A 23,728-nucleotide genomic window follows, 5' to 3' on the forward strand; every position below is an offset into this window, starting at 1 on the left:
ACATGTTAAATTGTGAATTAGCAGTATTTGTTTCCTTTGATGGGAAATCTTCAGGAAAGAACAGCAAGAATCTCTTACTGGAATAAATACTCTATTCCAACATTGTAGGAGCAGAGCTTAGTCTATAGTAGTCCAAAATCAGAACTAACCTAATAGCAGCTTATGCCTCTTAATCAAATTTGTTATTTTAGAAAAGATGCTACCAAATCCTTCCTATTCCCACAACATATTTGAGTCAAAGGGATTAGTACATTGCAGGATGCCCAATAACAACTTGGGCTACTAGGGATAGCCTCCCCCCCCCAAAAAAAATCCCTTAGTCTGACCATTTTTACTAACAAGTCTTGAAGGAAACATAAACTAAGACAACCTACTTCATTTTGTGAGGAAAAAAAACTGGAAAAAGGGAATTGACAAATGTAAGCCTGTCTAAAACATAACTAAACATTGATAACATAACATGTTTCCCAATAGAGTGACTGGCTACACTAACCAAGTTTGGCCTGCTGCTGTCTATCACTGTAGAAAGGGACTATGATTTAATGAAATCTTGCCAGTTCTATGCTGAGATTTGGTGAGTGGATTAGGGTAAGGGTTAGAATCAGTCTTATAGAGATAGTCCTTGACTTATACTTCTTCTTGTGCCATATCCGTCATCAGATGTTGGTGATCCTATTTTTATCAACAGCTGCAAAAAAAAAAAGAAGTGCTGCTGAGTTTTATCCCAACCAGTCCCCTAGATTTTGAAGCCATGATGTTCTTCTTCTGCCTGGACTTCATTTGCCTTCAATCTTTCCTTGGAGGATTTATGTTAAAGGATTCCGTATTTTTCCAAGTGTCACATCACATGTCCAAAATATTCTAACTTTTGCTTTTTTTATGGTTTTTATTATTTCGCTTGGCTTTCCCAGGTGGCTTATCACCTCCACATTTCTGATTTTCTCAACCCAACTTATATGTAACAGCTTATATGTAACAGCCTTGACTTATAACCATTCATTTAGTGACCATCCAAAATTACAAGGGCACTGAAAAAAGTGATTTATAATCATTTTCACACCTATTGTAGGATCCCCATGGCCATATGATCAAAATTCAGATGCTTGGCAACTGGCATGTATTTATGACAGTTGCATTGTCTTGGGATCATATAATCATCATTTGTAGTCTTCTCAGCCAGCTTCCGATAAGCAAAGTCAATGCGGGAAGCCAGATTCACTTAATGACCAAATGGTTCATTTAATTGTCTTGCCCAAAATTTCCACAAAATGGAAATTTGGGGCTGAATTGTGGTTGTAAGTCAAGGACTACCAGTGGTAGGATTCAATTTTTTTTACTACCGGTTCTCTGGGCGTGGCTTTGTGGGCGTGGCAGGGGAAGGATACTGCAAAATCCCCATTCCCTCTTCACTCCTGGAGGAAGGATATTGCAAAATCCCCATTCTCTCCCCACTCCTGAGGAAGGATACTGCAAAATCCCCATTCTCTCCCCACTCCTGAGGAAGGATACTGCAAAATCCCCATTCCCTCTTCACTCCTGGAGGAAGGATACTGCAAAATCTCCATTCCCTCCCCACTCCTGAGGAAGGATACTGCAAAATCACCAATCCCTCCCCATTCTCAAAATTTCCGCTAGCAGTTCTCCAGAACCTGTCAGAACTGGCTGAATACCACCTCTGAGGACTATTATAGAAAAACTGTTTTGCTGAATTCCTAATTACAAAGTATCAATAGTTCACCCCTTGTCCGTTTTGTATTGTTTTTTTTTTTTTAATCTAATAGCATTTTTTTTCAATGTAACTTTTCCATGGAATTTATGGAAATTTACATGGAAAGGCAATGTTTGGCTTTGAAACTTGAATTTTTATTCCTCGGTGGAAATGTTATAGAATAATTACATCGACATTTTTATTAATTTGCTCATTTACTGTAATGAATGTAGGGTATCATAGATATGAATTCGTTATTTTATGATTTTTATCAGAATTTAAGGCTCTGGAATGGCTCACTCAGCCCATATTTTATAATTAAATATTTTCTTGCTTGATGAACTTACAAAGATCTGTAGTAATCCAGCCTGCCTTTTTTTTCCAGACAAGATCCAAAATCTCACCTCACCATTTATATAGTGTTGCCTGATCCTTGTGGACTTGTGGATGACCAAGAAATCAGGAAGCGGGGGCTATGCATGATGCATGATTTTGCATTCTGATTGACATAAAACAACATCAGGTCAAGCACTGTGCATGGTGTCATATCCCACTATGTGCAGAAATATTTGTTTTGGACCTTTTGTTGTTGAACATAGACCTAAAGAGCTTGGTGGAACAGATAGAAAATAGGATTAAAATGAGTCAGGAATCATATTTACTAATGACCATTGTTTATATCCATGTTTACATTTATATCTGCTGTCTTGTACATGTTTGACGAATGTTGTCATATAACTCCTTGTGTAGGTGTGGCGGTCACCCATGGCCCAGTGCATAACAGGGCATGCGCAGCCACACTGAACCACACAGGAAAAAACAAACTCCATAACATCCTGATAGTTCATAACATAACATCCTGATAGTTCACTCTACATGTGCCTTACCCAACGATGCCCAGGATTTGGCCATATATAGACAGAACTTCCCTGAGCAGTAGATTAGCAATTGTAGTTTGACAGGCTGTCTTAAATCACATGCTGATTGCTCCTCCTGCCTTTGTCCTATCTCAATAAAAGGGGCTACCAGACCCCATTCTGGGTCGCCTCATCCCGAGAAAGCTCGTGTCCGTGTCTTTTCTCAACATTGGCCTCATGAGCGAACCACGGGTACTTCACACGAACTAATCAATATAAAAACAAATACAAATGACAAAAGTGAGAAGGTGTCAGGCACAAGCAACCGGGTCCACACCTGTAGAGTTCAAAGTAGCCACTTTATTGTGTTCTGTCTATAATACAGGAATATCCCCAGATTGCTTGCCTTCTCTTGGAAACAAACATGTACGGTCCCATGGAATTTAGGAGGGGGAGGTGGCCCTAAGTCTCTTGCCGCTATGCAATAACTCAAGGCTAATTCCCTGCTTGATCCCTCCTCCTCACCTGGCTGGCAGCTTCCCAACAGGTGGGACAGCAAACATCTTAAAGAGCACTGGGCTGGAATAATAAGCAGAAACCAGCAATATTAAATTCAACAAGGAGAAATACAAAATTCTTCATTTGGTGGGACAAATAAAAGTCACGAATAAGGGGAGAACATATAAGGCAGTATCACACACAAAAAGAACCTGCTGAGCATGAGTCAACAGTGTGCAGAAAGCTCAAAGACAAATGCAGTCCTAATCTGCATTAACAGATATATAGTATCAAGATCAAGATTCATCGTGGATCTATTTTGAATTGGTCAGACTTTATCTAAAATACTTCAGAGTTCTGAACATTGTATTTTGCAACTGTAAAAAACAATACAACTGTGTTAATTAACAACATTAATAAACTGGAACAAGTTCAGGATTATAAAATGGCAGAGAATGTAGAAGGAACTTATGAAAAGTGTTTCAATACCTTGGGTGTCTTTAGTCTGAAAAGGAAATAATTGTGGGTCAATCATTTGAATTATGTTGTAATATCTGATGGATTGTCATGTAGAGATCAGAAGAATTGTTCACGGTGGTTCCACAGAAAACAATGAGTTTAAATTACAATCCGGTACATTTTGACTGAGCATCAGAAAAGCCATTTTATACTTACAATCTGTTCAATAATTGAACAGACAACCACGGGAAAGATGGAGTTTCTTTTGCTAGAGATACTTAAGTAGAGGTGATATGACCATCTGCTGTAGTTGAGGCTGCTGTAGTAGCAGATTTCTGGAGGGGGCAGGGGATTCAACTACATGATCTCCAAAGTCCCTTCCAATCAAACATACTTCAATCACCAGAAATTTACTTCCTACTGAAACTGATTTATAAGGAGTTTGGACATGCTAGTTTTGAGCTAAATTCAAATCTGCCACTATTTGAAAATCCAAAAGAGATCAGTTCAGTTTCTACTTGCTTATTCACTTCCCAGCCATGTAGGAATTATTTTCATGTTGTTTTCAGAGGGAATAATGACTTGCACAAGCAAGCATGGGTCTTGAAAGCATGCATGCTGATCCTGTGCATGTGTACTCTGAATATAAGTAAGCTTAGGAGTGTTTGTTACAACATGCATTGGCAGGATGTGTTGTTTTCCATTCCAAGGAATTTTTCAATAAATGTGATCCATGTAGACATGTAGAAAAGAAACATGCCTTTGCATTTCCTTCTCACTGCAGTCCCTGTTTGGGGATAAACTAATTTGGACACGCTTTATCAGTCCTAAATCTAGATTAATCTAGATTACTCAATTAGCTTTATCAGTTAAATCTAGATTTGTAATACTGGCCAGATCTAAGAATAAACGCTTAAATACTTGGCATATTTACAGGAGAACTGAGATAAATATTATAGTAGTAACTGCAGATTTTCTCAGGATTCATTAAGACTGGAAGCTACTAATAAAAACAACAATATGAGTAAATTACAAACATATAATGTCATGGCTTCCTAGAAAGTTGTAAAAACTTGGCTTATCCAGAGGGCTTTTGAGTCCACAGCTCTCAATGCTGAACGCTGTTCTACTCTCTGGTTATATTGCTTTATATTTTTATTACATTATTATACTATTAATCTTATACTTTATTACATAAACTGTAAACCAGCTTCCATTTGGACTTAAGCAGTGTATAAATACTCACCATCTGAGTCTTGTAGTAAATGAGTTTAGCTAATGGCATTTGTAAGGGGTTAACTAGGAAGTACTGTTAGGATTCAACTAGAAATGGGAACATGACTTTAAGACAGAGTGAGTTTGTTAGGCCAAAGCAGAAAAGTTATTAAACATGAAGTGACTTGTTATACATTTGATACATACCCACATTCATTTTGCAGTTTTGACTAATGCTTTATTGAAGCATCATTGATTTGATTTTTTTCCAATAAAAGTGAATCAGTCTGCATTGTACATATATATTTGCTGTTAGTTGTCCAACCCATTGTGACCCCATGGACAACGTTCCTCCAGGCTCTCCTGTACTCTACCATCCCCTGGAGTCCATTTAACCTCATGCCTACTGCTTCGGTGATTCCATCCAGCCACTTCATTCTCTCTCGTCCCCTTCTTCTTTTGCCCTCCATTAGAAGAGCATTAGGCTCTTCTCCAGTGAGACCTTCCTTCTCATTAGGTGGCCAAACTATTTAAGTTTCATCTTCAGGATCTGGTCTTCTAAAGAGCAGTCAGGGTTGATCTCTAGGACTGACTGGTTTGATCACCTTGCAGTCCAAGGGACTTGCAGGAGTCTTCTCCAGCACCATAGTTCAAAGGCCTCAATTCTTTGGCCCTCAGCCTTTCTTATGGTCCAACTTTCACAGCCGTACATTGCAACTGGTATTATATCATATATATTAGTTTATTAATTATGCTATTTGGGGGGGGGGGAAACCCTTGAGTATAGGTAGCCCTCGAGATACAACTGTAATGGACCTGCCCATTATGGTCACATGTCACAATAACCATTCAGCAAAACAGCCTTGTTTAATAATCACACCCTTTGTTCTCCCTAATGCAGCTGGTAAATGAACCTGAGGATAGTTTAATGGAGCATAGGATGCATCAAGTGGGAAACCTACATAGGCCCAGAGTCCAGTGTCCCAGGCTTCCCAAGGCTACCCCATCCCCTGAGGCACCCTGTGCTGCTTCTCACTCCTTGGGGTGGGGTGGGGTGGGGATCCCTGCAGTCCTTCCCATCTAGTAAACAAGGAGAGATCCCATGGAAGAACATGCAGCATTTAGCCTGCTCCAAGGCCCAACAACACCCAACTTCTCTTTCTGTTTTTTTGCAGCTTCTGAAAGAGATATCTGGCCCACACTATAGGATCAGATTCTGGAGAATTCTGGGAAATGAAGTCCACTCATCTTAAAGTTGCCAGGTTTGAGAAACACTATTCTACATGACTAGCAAAAATGAATATCACAAAAATCCAATAAAGCCACACACAATTGCCCACCCACAAAATAAAAACCTAGTCAAAACAGCTGCTGAATATATGCTGAACCCTAACTCTTAAGACTCAAAATGCTGCCTAAATAAAATGGTTTTGATCACCTTGAGGAAGGCTGACAGTCACGGGGCAGGTGTTCCCATGTCTAGCAGGATTAAGGGCTTACCTTATTTTAAAGTAACATGCAACACTTACCTAGGATAACCAATCTGTAAATTAGGAATATTCATAGAATTTGGTTTTAAAAAAAAGATGGCATTATGATAATGGAATTGAAGCTCTACCCAGGGCTGAGTTTTTTGACAACACCATACTGAAACTCCTGGTGTAAATCTTATTATATAATTATATTAACATGGCAAAGAGAAATTTACTATAAGCCTCCCTCATTTCCTTTCCAAACATGGCAGCTAATAATTGCAACTTGGATTCGGTACAGCCTCCTCATGCCCATTCATGCCTGTGGCATATCTGTCTGCAGAGAGAAAATTCTTAAGGAATGATGGGTGTATGCTTTTAGATTGTCATCTGGCTTCAGGTGCTTGAGTAGGATGATTGGTATTTTCCTGGATCTCTTTCCCTTCCCCTCCACCCTTTCCAACTCCACACCAGCAATAGGATCAAGGATCTTTATCAATAGACCCAGGTTATGCAATGCTATTCATTCAGTCTAGCTGTGTTTAACTGACACACGGCTTCGCAAAGCAGGCAACCACACGTTATAGAACAAACACAGCCCATCGGAGTAGTTTGCAGTCCCATGTCTGAAGCAAATAATAGGAAACTGGGTTAGTTGAATAAACCATGATGGACTTCTAGGACATAGATATGGATGACACCTGAATGCATCCTTTGTTTGTTTGTACTGCTGTAGTTGATCCATTCCACGTTTTCAGCAGCAGTTCCTTACAAGCCAAATTATGCTGCTCTGATGACAGTTGAGTGATTTATTATTAATGCAGTTCACTCATCCTTTCTTAAGTCAATTGCTATTATAATTGCGTCAAATTTCCATTCCTTTCCACAGCACGGCTTTGATTTTCAACAACCACTCCTATATCCTTTATCAGCACCTTTTTTTCTTCTAAACTCAGCAGTGAGAATGTGCGGTGAGGTGCGTGCCTCTGCTTTGAGTAGCTGTGAGCAAGAGGGCATCTTGCTGTAGCTGAAGTGATATTTTGCACTCCCGCAAGATAAACTGCATCTGCCAAAATTCCCCACTGCTATATAATTTATGAAAAGATTCAGAAGTCTGCCTTCATCTGGCCAGTCGAGTTTTTTTCCCCTGTGCTTCTAGAATTTGAAATCTGCTCCAATCTCACCTTATCACTTGAGCAAATGCTGGTTTTCATCATTCTGACTTTGAATAATCTGGGAATTGCCCAGAATTTGATATGAGGGGAGTCTATATGCATGTTTTAAATAATCATTTGGATACTGGGATAATTCAGTGTTAAGATTTGTTCCGACAAATATTCTCTGTTTGGCTTTGTATTATCACATTAAATCATGGCATTATACAGGCCATCATTGGCCTCTTTTATGCGGTATACCAGAGGTGTCAAACTTGTGGTCCACAGGCCAGATGCACCACGTGCTGGCCACGCCCATCTCCTTTTTAGGGAAGGGAAAAAAGTCGTGATACGTCACATGATGACGTGACAACGTGAGTTTGACATTCGTGCAGTATACTAAACCAAAAGCAAGCAAGCTATTTTGAACAGTGTGAATCCAGTTTATACCAAATATTCTATGTATATCACAAAGATTCATAATATATACATTTGCAGTAAGAATGATGTATATATTCAGTGTTCTTGGACATAAGAAGATCTACAACAAGAATCTGCAATGCATTTCCTTTATCCCAGATAGAGTATACAGGAAACAATCTAAGACTTAAAACTTCACTGGAGATGGCAAAAACTGTGCAAGTATTTTACATAATTAATATACTGTTTAGGACTTTTATCGGTGATTCTGTAAGTACATTTATGTAAGGAAAAGGGAATTAGCAACTGACAGAAACATCATGATAATCCATATTGGAAAGGTGCAGAATTTCCTTTTTGCCCAACGAAAATCAGAATCAATCTTATCAAATAAGTCCCCTGTGAAACCAGTATAAATGAATTAAGCATTCCTGCTGCAACAGCTATGAAGTGAAATACTTAACATCCTTAGGGTGATACTCCTATGAGTTCTGATTTAAACTTAAGCTTCACAGGTTATAATATTAACGACATTGGAGGAAATATGGACCATGTGAAACTATATCGCTTGGTGTAGGATTGGGCAAACATTTTGGAGCCAAATGCCATTTTATTTGGGTCAAATGCCCCATGTATATACCCATGCATGAACATGCACCAAATTATGGCCTGTAAATCTCTGTGAATAGGGAGGCATCCTAGCTTTTACTGCCATTGATGCTATCAAGCGATCTACTGTACTGGAATAGTGATGTGTTCCTGACTGGCAAAACATAGCCTATCACAGAAATTAGATGAATAATTTGAGCAGAGAAGTGAGACAAAAGTCTATTTAAAAAAAAAGATTTCAAGGGAACAGCAGCATCTTGAGAAATAAAATGGAACCAAACAGTGCAAGTGTCCAATAAGATGATAACTGCATTTGTTATGTATTTATTCTTTACATATTATTGTTCTTTATACTTTGTAAAGCTCATGCAATATTTCTTAGCAGAAGAATGGCTATTATTATTAATAGCAAGCCATACTGTGCTATTGTTGGCAATTATATCAGTGGATATCCAAAAGATGACCAGCTGGGTCCTCTACAGAGATTGGATTAGGAAGAAATGGATTAGCTGGACTGCTGAAATCCAAAACAGAATTAAACAGATCATTGAGCCCATTTTTTGCAAACTTACATTCATGACATAAGCTCAGATATGCTCAGAAACCCCTAAATTGTGCCTGGAATTATTCCAAGTAAGGACTGTGTGACTCTAGAAACAGATTAAAGAAACAAGTCCATGAAATAAATCTTCTGAAAGTTGTTTTTGACCTACAACATCTAGCATTTATTCTAGGTTAATCCAACATCAAGAAGATTCTACTTCTGTACCTTATTTTAATTTCATATCATGAATTACAATTATTGCAATATATTTTTGTTTCCCATTGAAAACAAACCAGCTGTTTCTGAAAGATAAGCTTGTGGAAAGAGCCGAAGATATCTTTGCACATCAAAGTATTCCTTAGCAGGTTTTTTACTCAATTTCAAATAAAACACTTCATGTAAACATTAATTTCCTGGACTTATTAAAAAAAATAAGATGCATATAAAGACACCCATATTACATCTCTCATATTTTATGATAACATTTATAATACAGATGTCCTTAAAACCCGTTACTGCACTATTACTGTTTGATAGATAGACGACTTCACGAAGATGCAGTTATTGCAGGGAAATTATTGTTCGGTGTTAAGAGAGCATATCTCAAATAGCTATAAGATACCTTCAGGGTCAGTAGTAATATAACTTCTAACACCATTTGAAAAATTTCTAGTGGGAAAACAGTTTATAAGCTTCCTGTAAACTTATAAGCTTATTGATCAGAAAGGTCAGCAGTTTGGCGGTTCAAATCCCTAGCGCCGCGTAACGAAGTGAGCTCCTGTTACTTGTCCCAGCTTCTGCCAGCCCAGCAGTTCGAAAACAAGTAAAAATGCAAGTAGAAAAATAGGAACCATCTTTGGTGGGAAGATAACAAAGTTCCGTGCGCCTTCAGCATTTAGTCATGCCAGCCACATGGCCATGGAGACATCTTCGGACAGCAATGGCTCTTCGGCTTTGAAACAGAGATGAGCACGGCCTCATAGAGTCAGGAACGACTAGCACATATGTGCGAGGGGAACCTTTACCTTTTAAAACTTATAAAAAGCTTCCATTTGCTTGGCCATTAGGGGAAAAGAATGCTGGAAGAGATGGGCCTTCGATCCGATCTAGCAAAACATTGATATTCTGACCCTAGGGTAGACCTTCCCAAGGAAAGAAAATTTTGCAATGTAAAATTTGCCTTTACAGTATTTTCCCTCCTTTTCTTTTACAGGCAAAGAATCCCATTCAAATTAACGACAAATCTTGTCGTAGATCTTCTTCTTATGTCCAAGAACACTGAATGCAGACGTTTTTGCAATGTTCACTCATAAATGCTGATTTTCCCATTGTGAAGGAACCTTTGACCAATGTGAGAAAAGGATCACTTGCGGGAATTTGGTACTCTGATGCACTTCTACTATTGAAAACCAGAACATCTTCCCTGAACCCATGTTACCCAGATTTATTCAGTATCCGCTCGGCAGTTGCCCTTGTCAAGCAACAGTATTGAGATTGCTCATTAAAGGGCTTCACAGTAATTTACAATGGGGTTTAAAAAAATCATGTCGCTTGTGATAAAACTGTTTCTTGCCTGCAAGGCTAACATTATGCCAAATATAGGACACTGTATATGTATCATGCATATACATATGAATATAGTTGTACATAGACATGCACTAATATTGTCTGTCTATAGGGGTGGGCTGCTGGGGGTTTGCAGGGGTTCGGGATAACCTCTAGCTAAGTTTTTGTGCAGTTTGAAAGAACCCTCAAATCCCACTCCTGGCTGGCCCTTCCCATCCCGTTCCTCCCCTCCCAGGAGTCCCTATGCAGACCATTTTGGATGCAGGTACGTGTTTTTCAGAGTATAAGACGCACCAAGATTTTGAAGAGGCAATTTAAAAAAAAAGTTTTTGCACTTCGCGAAAACGGGCCCTTTTTTAAAAAAGGGCATGAATAAATTTTACGAGGCTTGTAGAGTGCCCCTGGGGAGTGCCCCCCAAAATGAGCAAAAAACAGTTCATTTTTTTGCAAAAACGGGCCCGTTTTTTGTCAAAAAAAGGGCATGAATAGCCTTTAGGCAGCTTATAGAGTGCTCCTGGGAGCTGTGTGGAGGGAGGGGGCAAAATTGAGCAAAAAACAGCCCGTTTTTCACTCATTTCTGCCTTCCCCACACCCCAGGAGCACTCTATAAGCTTTCCAAAGGTTCTGCACGGCCATTTTGGTGAAGGGGGAGGCAAAAAATGCTGTATTCATTGTATAAGAAGCACTCAGATTTTCAGCCTCTTTTTTTTGAGGAAAGCCTCTGGAATTCGGGGAAGGCAAAAACGCTGCCCCCACACTGTGGTACAGGAGGCCGACTATGCCACGGCCATCCAGCAAACGGGGAGAGAACCTCTTGCTAAAATTTTTGAAGTCCAACCCTGTCTGTCTGGTGCCTTACCACTGCACAAACATGAAATCTGTCTCCTAACTGTTTCACCTGTAGAACCATGGAGCTCCCAAACAGTCTACCATCAAGATCGTAACTGTGCTCAGACCTGCTTCTCTAAATAAGGCATCTTCAAATACTTTTTTTTTAAATTCCCAGAAAATTATTCCAATGGGGGAAAAAAAATCTTTAATGAATTGCAGTTTTGACTTTGGTAGTAGAAAACTATTCTCCTTTCTCACTTTGATCCTTTTTCAACAGACGTTTTGCTGCGGGATAATCTGGAAAAAGATTTTTGCCGTTAATATATTACCACTTTTTATCTCCCTTCTCATCCCTGAAGCTATTCTCATCTGTTTTTTATAGTAACATGCGTGAGAGCGATTTGGGCTGCCTGAATTGTATAGTTAGAAGAGTGAGAGGCTGTGAAAACTGTTAGCTCATGGAAAATTAAGAGAAATAAGTGCAAAGTTAGGCAACAGAGAAAAAGCATTCTATTAATTTTAGTTAGTTTTCTTTCTCCTGTTTGCAACCATCTTAATACAGCTCTTCTGATTTTGAAGAAAGCGTGAAGTATACTTTGATGCACAGGTTTTGGAAATAATGTCCTTTAATATTATATTTATTAATATATTCAATTATACAACAATTTGTTCACAACGGCAGTGATTCACTTAATAAACATGACAAGAAAAGTCATAGAATGGGGCAAAACTCACTTAATAAATTTCTCACTTAGAAACATAAATTTTGGACTCTAAAACAATAACAATTAGTTCCACTTTCAGGTGTGCAATTCTCACACCTCTATGTTGGGATGATGAAATTTCTAGTTCGTTATATGTGGTAGATCTTGAACTGAAGAAGGCTGAATTAATAGAATTTATCTTCAATTATCATGTGGATTGCTACTCCAGTTTTGGTAAACAGTCTACTTTTTTGAGAGCATTTAACTTATTAAGTATGGACATGGTGGCTCAGTGGCTAAGACGCTGAGCTGGTCAATCAGAAAGGTCGGCAGTTTGGTGGTTCGAATCCCTATCGCTGCGTAATGGAGTGAGCTCCCATTACTTGTCCTAGCTTCTGCCAACCTAGCAGGTCAAAAGCATGTAAAACTGCAAGTAGAAAAAATAGGAACCACTTTTGGTGAGAAGGTAACAACATTCCATGCGCCTTCGACATTTAGTTATGCTGGCCACATGACCACGGAGATGTCTTTGGACAGCGCTGGCTTTGAAACGGAGATGAAAGTGAAGCTTCTTATGAACACAATGCACTTCATTTCTCTATAAGGGAACATGTCTCCAATTGGCTGTTTTCTCCACCAGTCACTTATTTGGTTTTCATGGCCTTTTCATTATTTTTTTCTCTCCAAATTCACAGAAAGGGATGAAATCTGGAAAAAAAAATTAAGCCAACTTCATATCCGAGGTGGCGCAGTGGTTAGGGTGCAGTACTGCAGGCCACTTCAGCTGACTGTTATCTGCAGTTCAGCGGTTCTAATCTCACCGGCTCAAGGTTGACTCAGCCTTCCATCCTTCCGAGGTGGGTGAAATGAGGACCCAGACTGTGGGGGCGATATGCTGACTCTGTAAACCGCTTAGAGAGGGCTGAAAGCCCTATGAAGTGGTATATAAGTCTAACTGCTATTGCTATTGCTATATCCAAATGAGAAATGCAGAGAGAATAACCAGTTTAAGATCACACTGAAGAAAAGACTTTGATTATATTTATTATCTCTCTTACGAATATTGCTTTCTCTCCTTACTAAATTTATTTTGGCTCAAAAGGTGTGCATCCAAATCAACTTATTCCACCGAATCTTATTGTTTTCCATATTTTTAACTTTCATTATGCCCTACATGAACTATTTCTCCAAAAGCAAGGGTTTGGGTCATTTGTAATTCTCTTAAAATCTCACTTCTTTATTCTGTTGCCTTATTCCAAGTTCATTTCAGTTCATAATGATTGCTTTTCTCTGCTTTGACAAAAATATATCTTCCTTTTCACTTGAATGAACAGAGGGATGGAGTAATAGTATCCAGACTTGAGCAAGCTTTGAGACTGTTTATCTCCCATTGTTGGGAGTGAGGTTTGCTCAGAAAGGTGTGGTGACACAGAGAGAGCGAAGAAGTCACACTGAAAAAGTGTTTTAGACTAGGTGGGAAATTACCTTATAACTGCTAATCAATCAGCAGGGATTACAGGGGAGAGAAAAAAGGTATGCTGGTTTGAGTCTGACCTAAGTCCATCCCCCCCCCCTTCCCTCCAGATATGCAATCTCTTGTATTCACAATCAGGGTAGCAATTAAAAACTTTAGCTAAATGGAGCATTCATATACTAGCCTGCACTATACACGCTGAATACCAATAAATGAGGTCATGGGAAAACTACTCATCTAGGGCTGGGCTAGATAATTGTCGTTCCTTTTTTGGGAGCTTAATGTGACTGATTATATAGTTTATGTGTGTAGAAAAATATAGTCAGTTTGAAATGGTCACAGACTCACAGTCCTCGGTAAGATTTCTGACCCTTCCAGGCGAGAAAGATATTTATACTGATCATTTGACTCAAGGGCAGAGAAGAGCAGCAAAGATGATTAGGGGACTGGAGGCTAAAACATACGAAGAATGGTTGCAGGAACTGGGTATGTCTAGTTTAATGAAAAGAAGGACTAGGGGAGACATCAGGGGTGGGTTTCAACCGGTTCGCGGCGGTCCCTGCGAACCAGTTGGTCGGCGAACCCGGAAGTAAGTAACTTCTGGGAACGGCGAAGGGCGCACCCGCCCGCCTGCGCTCCTTACCCGGTTTTGACGAGTTCTGCGCTTCCACGCATGCGCAGGACGCATACAGCACCTCCACGATCCTCCAGGAGCAGCTGGAGCATCACACAGACGCTAGTACGCATGCGTGCGCTGCGCACGTGCACGAGGATGCCGCTGGCTCCGTTCCAACCGGTTCGGTTGGAACGGGGTGAGAAACCCACCCCTGGGAGACATGATAGCAGTGTTCCAATATCTCAGGGGCTGCTACAAAGAAGAGGGAGTTAAGCTATTCTCCAAAGCACCTGAGGGTAGAACAAGAAGCAATGGGTGGAAACTAATCAAGGAGAGAAGTAACTTAGAACTAAGGAGAAATTTCCTGAGAGTTAGAATAATTAATCAGTGGAACAACTTGCCTCCAGAAATTCTGAATGCTCCAACACTGGAAGTTTTTAAGAAGATGTTGGATAACCATTTGTCTGAAATGATATAGGGTTTCCTGACTAGGCAGGAGGTTGGACTAGAAGACCTCCAAGGTCCCTTCCAACTCTGTTATTCTATTCTAAGGGCCAGTTGTGTTGTATGCCACAAGGCATGTTTTCCATGCTCCTTTTCATACCATAAATGAATATATGAAATATCCCTTTCCATGTAAAAAAAAGAGAGGTCACAGATCTTAACTTACCCCGACTATGGTCTCTTTAAACTACGGCTAGTAAGTGCAAGCTAGATTTATAGCCTGGAAGCAAACAACCCCAGCTCTTTAAGTTTAGTCAACATTGAAATGAAGTCGATTCTTTTCTTTTCCTGTTTTGGGTGTGAAATAGGACAAGCTGAAATATACAAACCAAGGTCATTCGTCTAGTAGGAAAACATCAGAGCCACTACAGACTGAGCAAATAAAGAGCTGGCTCAAGTTCAATATTTAAGGGAGCAGATTCTAGGAATAAAATGGATGAACCATTATAACATACAAAGAAGGGTTACAGGAATTGGACATGTCTGGTCTAAGGACTAGGGGTGATATGATAGAAGTGTTCCAATATCTAAGGGGCTGCCACAAAGAAGAAGTGGTCAAGCTCTTTTCCAAAACACCAAAACACAAGAAAAGAAATAATGGTTGAAAACTAACCAAGGGGAGAAGCAACCTAAAAATGAGGAGAAAGTTCCTAACCGTGGCAGCAATCAACCAATGAAAAGAATTGAATAGAATTGAACATTAGAATAGAATAGAAGTGAAGTGAATAGAATTGAATAGAATACAATTTTTTATTGGCCAAGTGTGATTGGATACACAAGGAATTTGTCTTTGGTGCATATGGGGCTGCCCTTGAAGAGCATCCGGCGGCTTCAGCTAGTCCAGAATGCGGCCGCGCGAGTGATTGTGGGTGCACCTCGGTTCACCCACATAACATCTATCCTCCGCGAGCTGCACTGGCTACCTGTTGATCTCCGTGTGCGCTTCAAGGTGCTTCTTACTACCTACAAAGCCCTCCATGGTAGTGGATCTGCGTACTTGGGAGACTGCCTCCTGCCAATCACCTCCTCTCGACCCATAAGATCTCACAGATTAGGCCTCCTCCGAGTGCCATCTGCCAGCCAGTGCCGGCTGGCAACTACGCGGAGGAGAGCCTTTTCAGTAGCAGCTCCGACCCTCTGGAACGATCTCCCCGTGGAGATTCGTACCCTCACCACCCTTCAGACCTTCCGCACAGCTCTCAAGATCTGGCTATCCCGCCAGGCCTGGGGGTAAAGACCATAATCCGCCCCCACCCGAATGTTGTATGAATGTTGCTTGATTTTAATTATATATTGTGTTTTTATGTTATTGTATGTCTTCCCCTCCCATATAAGTTGTTAGCCGCCCTGAGTCCCCTCAGGGAAAAGGGCGGCCTATAAATAAACTCAAAAAAAAAAATCCTCTCAGTGTAAATAAAAAGACAAGATACATTTGTCAAGAATCATAAGGTACAACGCTTAATGATAATCATAGGGTACAAATAAGAATCAGCAAACAATATCAGTATAAATCATAAGGATACAAGCAACAAAGTTACAGTCCTGCTGTAGGAGATGGGTGATAGGAAGGATGAGAAGACTAATAGTAATAGTAATGCAGCCTTAGTGAATGGTTTGACAGTGGTGAGGGGATTATTTGTTTAGCAGAGTGATGGCATTGGGAGGGGACTGTTCTTGTGTCTAGTTGTCTTGGTATGCAGTGCTCTATAGCATCGTTTGGAGGGTAGGAGTTGAAACAATTTAGTTGAATCAACCAATGGATTAGCTAACCTTCAGAAGTTGCGGGTGTTCCATCATTGGAGACTTTCAAAAAGAGACTGGACAACCATTTGTCTGAAATGGTACAGGGTCTCCTGCTTGAGTAGGAGGTTGGAAAAGAAAACTTCCAAAGTCCCTCCCAACTTTATTATTCTACATTCTATGTAAGTTTTCTTTGGTGATGCAAATAAACATCTCCGGTAATTGATTGGATATTGAGTCCAATGATTTGGGTCCTACTTAGGGATCTAAGAATCATGGAGGTATTGATTTAATGTAAGCTGTTTCAAATGGATTAATCTTTTGTAAAATTGATGGTGTCAAATTCAATAAGTTTAAAACTTGTATTTGGTGAATCTATTTGGTATTGCATCAAGAATTCCAATTAAAGTTAGCATGAGAATATATTTTTTCCTTTCATGTCCAACCTGAATTTTTCAATTACATATGTTTTGTGGTTTTGGTGATAATGAAGATGATGTCACAAATAAATAATAATAATAAGAGCAACAAACTCTTTCTTGATCCCATTTTATTGAATGTATTGGAATGTTCCAAAGTTACAGTGCTTCCTCTAATGAGGACAGCACTATTAGAAACAATCCCTAATAATTTAATTAAATTATTTAATTAAATTATTTAATTAAATTATTTAATTAAATTCAGGAAACTTCTGGGCAGCTTACAAAATCAATAAAATGAAACAGCTTCAACTAAAAGAACAAACAATTATATATATATATATATATATATGTGTGTGTGTGTGTGTGTGTGTGTGTGTGTGTGTTATTTGTGCTGATAAATAAATAAAGGGAGACTAGTATAGATCTATTTCAAGCTATTTAGCTCTCATCAGCTAGCCATACCCTTACTGGGATTCGAACCTGTGCTGTATTGCATCTTAGGCAAACGTCTTAGCCATTAAGCCACAGGTCTCCTCCTTATATATAAAACAGGTTATCAACCAATAAATCCAACCACATTAACCCCAAGCCTGAGACTCAGTAAAAAAAAGGGACAATCAAATTTTATAAATTTGGCATCCATTATTTTAGGTAAAATTAAATGAATGTTACTAGACTCAAGAGTAGAAAAAAAAATAAACACATTTATTTACTTATATAAAATATATTGGCCACCCATACTACCTCAGGGTAACTCTGGGCAATATTTCCTTTCTGAATGTCTTCAGCAGAAACTCCTAGAAACTAATTGGTACCCACCATAATACTTAGAATAGAATTTTCCTTTTGAGAAAACCGTGTCCTGGAATATCAAATAGTGATGTTGAAAAGCAAAGAAGGCCTGCTATCTTAATCTTTCCTAATTCCATATTTAGAAAGAGTATATTGAACTAGCTATATGTTACACCAGCTATTTTATTTATTTTACACATTTCTATCTCATCACAACTGAATAGACCCTCAATGCCTTACCTAACTATAGGTAGTCCTCAACTTACAACTATATTTTAGTGACTCTTTGAAGTTACAGTGGCACTGAAAAAAGTGACATGATCATTTTTCACACTTGTGACCATTGCAGCATCCCTATGGTCACATGATCAAAATTCAAACTCTGGACAACTGGCTCATATTTATGATGGTTGCAGTGTCCCGGAGTCACCTTTTATGACCTTCTGTCAAGGAAAATCAATGAGGGAGCCAGATTCACTTAATAACCGTGTTACTATCTTAACAACTGCAGTGTTCACTTAACAACTGTGGAAAGAAAGGTCATAAAATGCTCTACCATCCTCCGGAGTCCATTTAAGCTCATGCCTACTGCTTCTGTGACGCCATCCAGCCACCTCATTCTCTGTCGTCTCCTTCTTCTTCTGCCCTCACTCGTTCCCAGCATTAGGCTCTTCTCCAGTGAGTCCTTCCTTCTCATTAGGTGGCCAAAGTATTTGAGTTTCATCTTCAGGATCTGGCCTTCTAAAGAGCAGTCAGGATTGATCTCCTCTAGGACTGACCAGTTGGATTGCCTTGCAGTCCAAGGGACTCGCAGGAGTCTTCTCCAGCACCATAGTTCAAAGGCCTCAATTCTTTGGTGCTCAGCCTTTCTTATGGTCCAACTTTCACAGCCGTACATTGCAACTGGGAAAACCATAGCCTTGACTATACACACTATTGTCGGTTCTCTCCTATCTGGGCTCTGATAGCCTTCAGAGAAAGGATGGATGTCAGTGGCTTGTGTTTGTGACCTTGGGTATTGTCAGCCCCACTAGAGAGACCTGACAGGAAATTAACTCCTCAGGAAGGCTATTTTTATTGAGATTAGCTATAATAATGTAACCTTGCAGGTCTGATTGTGCTGTACTCCTCCTTCTCCTCCCAAAGTAATTTAGGGAGGCATCTGTCTGAGTCTCTTCCACGTATTATTTTGTTCTGACCTTCAGCCCTTTCTACTCCTAGGTAATGGAGCATTCATATCTCTTTCACAGTAATGTTCCTTACTCTCTAGACCAGTGGTCCCCAACCCCCGGTCCGCGGACCGGTGCCGGGCCGTGGAGTACCTGGCACCGGGCCGCGCAGCGGCCGGGGGCCATGATCGCTGCAGCTACTACACCACCTCCGCCCCCTCCCCGAGTCAGCCGTCCCCTCAGTGAACGCCTCCGCCTCTTTCTCCTTTCTCGCCTCAGTCGGCTCGCCTGGAAGCGAGGCGAGGAGGGGGCGGACCATGCGCTGGAAGCGGAGCCCTTGAAGGCCCTGGCGGCTTCCCCGGCGGTCGTTGCTGGCCGCTCTCTTCTTTTTCTCGCTGTCCTCCTCGTTCCTCTACTTCGTCTATGTGGCACTTCCCCGCCCGGCCTTGGCTTGTGAGAAGGAACGGCGGGAGAGGTAGAGAGAGAGAGAGAGAGAGAGAGAGAACGTCGGGCAGCCGAGGGCGGGGGGGGGGTCTTTTGAGGGGAGATGGGGGGGTGCGCGATTTTGGCGCGCGTGTGCCCTCCGCGGGCGTGGGTGGGGGGCTGAGAGGAGTCTAACGGTAGCGCAGGAAAGGGGAGGGTATGAGCGCCGCCTGAGGTGGTGAGGGGCAGTCGCCAGATTCAGACTTGCCTCTCTTCCAAAATTTCGCCAACAGGCATCGGTGAAGCGCGCTCTTTCTCTTCCTCACAAAACACATTTCCTTTTCCCCCATATTAGTGATATGGACTCTTGGAGGCTGCGCTCCCGGGTCGCGTTTCCTTTTTGCAGCCCACGAGAATGCCTGGTTCTGAGCCTCAAAAAACGAGAGTTCTCTTAAGGCTGCAAAAAAGGAATATACTTTGGTCCTTGAAGCGCTTTTCCTGTTATTTGGACATTATATATATACGTACGTACATACGTATGGTATGTATATATGCATGTATGTGTGTATGTGTGTATGTATGTGTATATGTGTATATATATATATATATATATATATATATATATATATATATATATATATATATATATATATATATATATATATATATATATATATATATATATATATATATATATATATATATATGTCTGTAGTCCATAATATAGTGATGATTTTAAAAAAAATTAGTTGAGCACATGGAATCTTTTTTCTTTTAGTATATTTTGGAGGTGGGGGCCCACTTTGTTATTTAAGATACAACGCCCCTGCACCCCTGCGCGCGCTCAGCGAGCCACGGTAAAAATATCAAAGGCTGACTGGTCCGCGGCGATAAAAAGGTTGGGGACCACTGCTCTAGACCACTTCCCCTCAGTCTCCCCTGAGACTGTTAGCCTCAGTCCTTCCTCCCTCCACTCTGGAAAACATACAAACTTGTCTATACTGAGATGTCCAAGCCTCATGTTTTGGTGGGCGTTCATGTGAACGAGGTTTCCTTGGGCATTGCAGATGAAACTGGCATACAAACAAGACATTCAGTATCTATTGCATTCTCCCATCTTTGGTTAGCCTTTCCCCTTGAATCAAGCGTCCCAAACACGTTTCCCTGTGTGTCTAGAGTCCAGAATAGCCTTCATTTCAGTGGTAGGATTCAATTTTTTTTTACTACCGGTTCTGTGGACATGGTTTTATGGGTGTGGCTTTGTAGGCGTGGCAGGGGAAGGATACTGCAAAATCCCCATTCCCTCCCCACTCCTGGGGAAAGGATACTGCAAAATCCCCATTCCCTCCTCACCCCACTAACCTGCTTTCCAGCTCCTGTTCAGGGCAACAAAAGAAGATCAGCTGGGAGGCTGGGAGGCAGCAGGGGCAGGGCCAGCCTGTTTGCCGGTTCTCTGAACTACTCAAAATTTCCGCTACCGGCTCTCCAGAACTTGTCAGAACTGGCTGAATACCATCTCTGCTTCATTTGATACTCTTCCTCTTCATCCACCATGACAGGTAGAGGTAGATCTGTTTTAGCCTGTCAGTTGCAAAAGAGGCATCTCACATAAGCAACAATGAATGGGAGATTTTTCTAGGTATTGGTTTAGATTCAAATGCCTAGATCAACCGAACACCCATATTGTTCCAATTATAATAATTCTTCAGATATCGACACACAGACAGACAGTGAATCATTGTAAGTATTTCTTCTTCAGGAAAAACAAACTCCTTTAATCTTTCCTCACAAGATTTGATCTCCAAACTCTTCACCATCTTTTCTTCACATTCCAGTTTGCTGATACCCTTCTTAAATCACAGTGTTTCATCATGAACCTAGTGAATTTAACTATGGAAGAACAGATTGTTATGGTTGCCATTTTTGTGACCTGGATAGTTCATTTATCATCATCTAGAACTGAAGGAGACTTTTAGCTGATGCCATACCCAGCTGAATCTATGTTTGGCTTGTGCTCCACCTCATTTTCACATGCCAATGCAGAAGTCATCAGTTCTGTATTTGAACAGCTAATTTTTCCTACCTACAGGAAGAATTTTTTTTAAATCCCAGGAGTCATTGTGTGGAAATGAACTGAAGCTAGCAATATAGAAGCTGTTCTTAAATATTTTTGCCTAAGAAGAAGCACAAAGGCAGAAAAGTGAATAATTCTCATCCTGTGGGAGGTTTCCTCTCTCTCAAATGTTAAAAATATTTTCAAGCCTTTTCTTTGTATTATATGTTACTAAAAACTGTTTCAACATATGCTTATAAATAAATTAAGTAAAATCCCGAGTAGCCACACTTAAATAAATGGATATTTATTTATTTATTCTATTTGTACACCATCCCAGTTTTGAGACTTAACGCAGCGCACAATAAAATAGCACAGAACAAAAATAGGAATTTAAATCAAGAGAAAAATATTTTCCATATTATAAAATACGTATAATATATTACAATATGCATATTACCACAATACTATAGTACTGTCTTATGTCTACAGATATTTACCCATGTAGTATGACTGTATTACTATTATCTTTCTCATCTTTTCTACTACCTTTTCCTATTGGTATCTTATGATTATATTACTTTGTTTATATGTACACTGAGAGCTTATGCAACAGAGATAAATTCCTTATGTGTCCAATCATATTGACTAACAAAGTATTCTATCCTATCCCTATCCCTATCCCTATCCCTATCCCTATCCCTATCCCTATCCCTATCCCTATCCCTATCCCTATCCCTATCCCTATCCCTATCCCGACTCTCCTCTCCACTCCACTCTGATGACTTGCAATCAATCAGTTAGGACAGTGCTAAATTGAAATGAGGATTTATCTAAGTTTATCCATAATTTGGTGGATATTCTTCATCCTAAATTAATAATCTTCACTTCTGCACAATACCAGACCATGAATTAAGCTATATGTCACTGATCAGAGACTATAGGCTGTGGATATGCTGAGTAAAAGTCATATAATTACTTCCTTCTCCAACTCCTTCTCTCCCCAATCAGTTAAAAATCATTGTGCAGCAAACTGTATTTTAAAAATACTCCATATATAAGTGAATTGTCCAATAGTCTATTTATTGTAGCTGGGACTGGTGGCAGGGGTTAGGATTTTTTTTTAAAGTTTATTTATATGCCGCCCTTTTCCCTGGGGGGGGGGGGACTCAGGGCGGCTTACAACTTAAAAAAAAGGGGGGGGGAGACAAACTTTTAACATATAAGACAAATACATAATTAAAACACAACATTCATACTATTCGGGCGGGTTGTAATCTTAACCCCAGGCCTGATGGGATAGCCAGGTTCTGAGGGCTGTGCGGAAGGTCTGGAGGGTGGTGAGGGTACGAATTTCCACGGGGAGATCGTGGTGGATCAGGATTAGGCTTGTGATGTGGGAGATTGTCAACTTTGCAAGTTCTGCATAGCCAAAAGACATTTCCTTTTTAATATCTTTGAAATGCACCACACTTTGAAAGTATCTCCTAAATTCCCCCCTTTTTTAAACCATGCAAAAATTTTTAATTCAAATGGTTATAATAGAATTTGTCATGTAAACTTTTATTGGATCAGAAAAGCAAACATCTTCAGGTCTTTTTTTTTTTTACAAGTTACAACAAAAAAACAATGTGGAAAGAACAGATAATTATGCTGACAAAAGTCTTCCCATGCCCCCACCCTGTCCCACATCTGAACATGATGAAATAAATCAAGCTTTATGTTGTACTTAAAGTGGGAGAGAGATCATGACTAGCATTATCTCATTTACCATTCACAATGTTACCCACAGTAACTGTTGGACTGACTCATACCCATCTGGCATGGTAGGGTTTAATTTGCAAATTCCTAAGCTTAAAGGTGAATTAGCTCCCTGGAATGCATTCAGGAGACATAACAACTGCAATAAATTGCAATTTACCTTTGATCACACAGTTTGTTCTTTCCACTTCTTTTCCTCAGCATGTCTAAAAATGATCCCCCAGATTAAAAGCTATTGTTCTGTTAGGTAACTACACTTGAAATCTGCTAGGTGATGTGAAGTGAAACTCCTGCACTTGAGATAAGAAGAGATAAAACCAAGACTTTTGTTCAGGGTACTGGAACTGCAATGGCCGGGACTCTTTTGGGAGCTAGGGCAAAATGAAGCTGATCCAAAATATAATTTTAACTTGTATAGATGCTTTCATTTGAGGCAGTAAAACAAATACCTTACAATGCAATTGTAAGGGCCACACACACAGGTGGCTCTTTTCAGAGAGGCAGAGGCTTTCCCATGGCTTGTCTGGGTGGAAGTGGGGCTGGAAAGGCAAGCTCGCTCCCGCGCCCATCCGCCCGCTCACTTGCTACGCTACCCTGCCCATGTGAGCGGCAGCGGATGGGTGGGGGAGCGAATGAGTGGCTCACTCGCTCCCCCGCCCATCCGCTCGCTCACTCGCTACGCTACCCCGCCCATGCGAGCGGCAGCGGATGGGCAGGGGAGCGAGCGATTGAAGAAG

The sequence above is a fragment of the Thamnophis sirtalis genome, unplaced genomic scaffold, assembly GCF_051295495.1.
Source record: "Thamnophis sirtalis isolate CommonGarterSnake01/CBP01778 unplaced genomic scaffold, rThaSir2_p1.2 scaffold_9, whole genome shotgun sequence".
Classification (NCBI taxonomy): domain Eukaryota; kingdom Metazoa; phylum Chordata; class Lepidosauria; order Squamata; family Natricidae; genus Thamnophis; species Thamnophis sirtalis.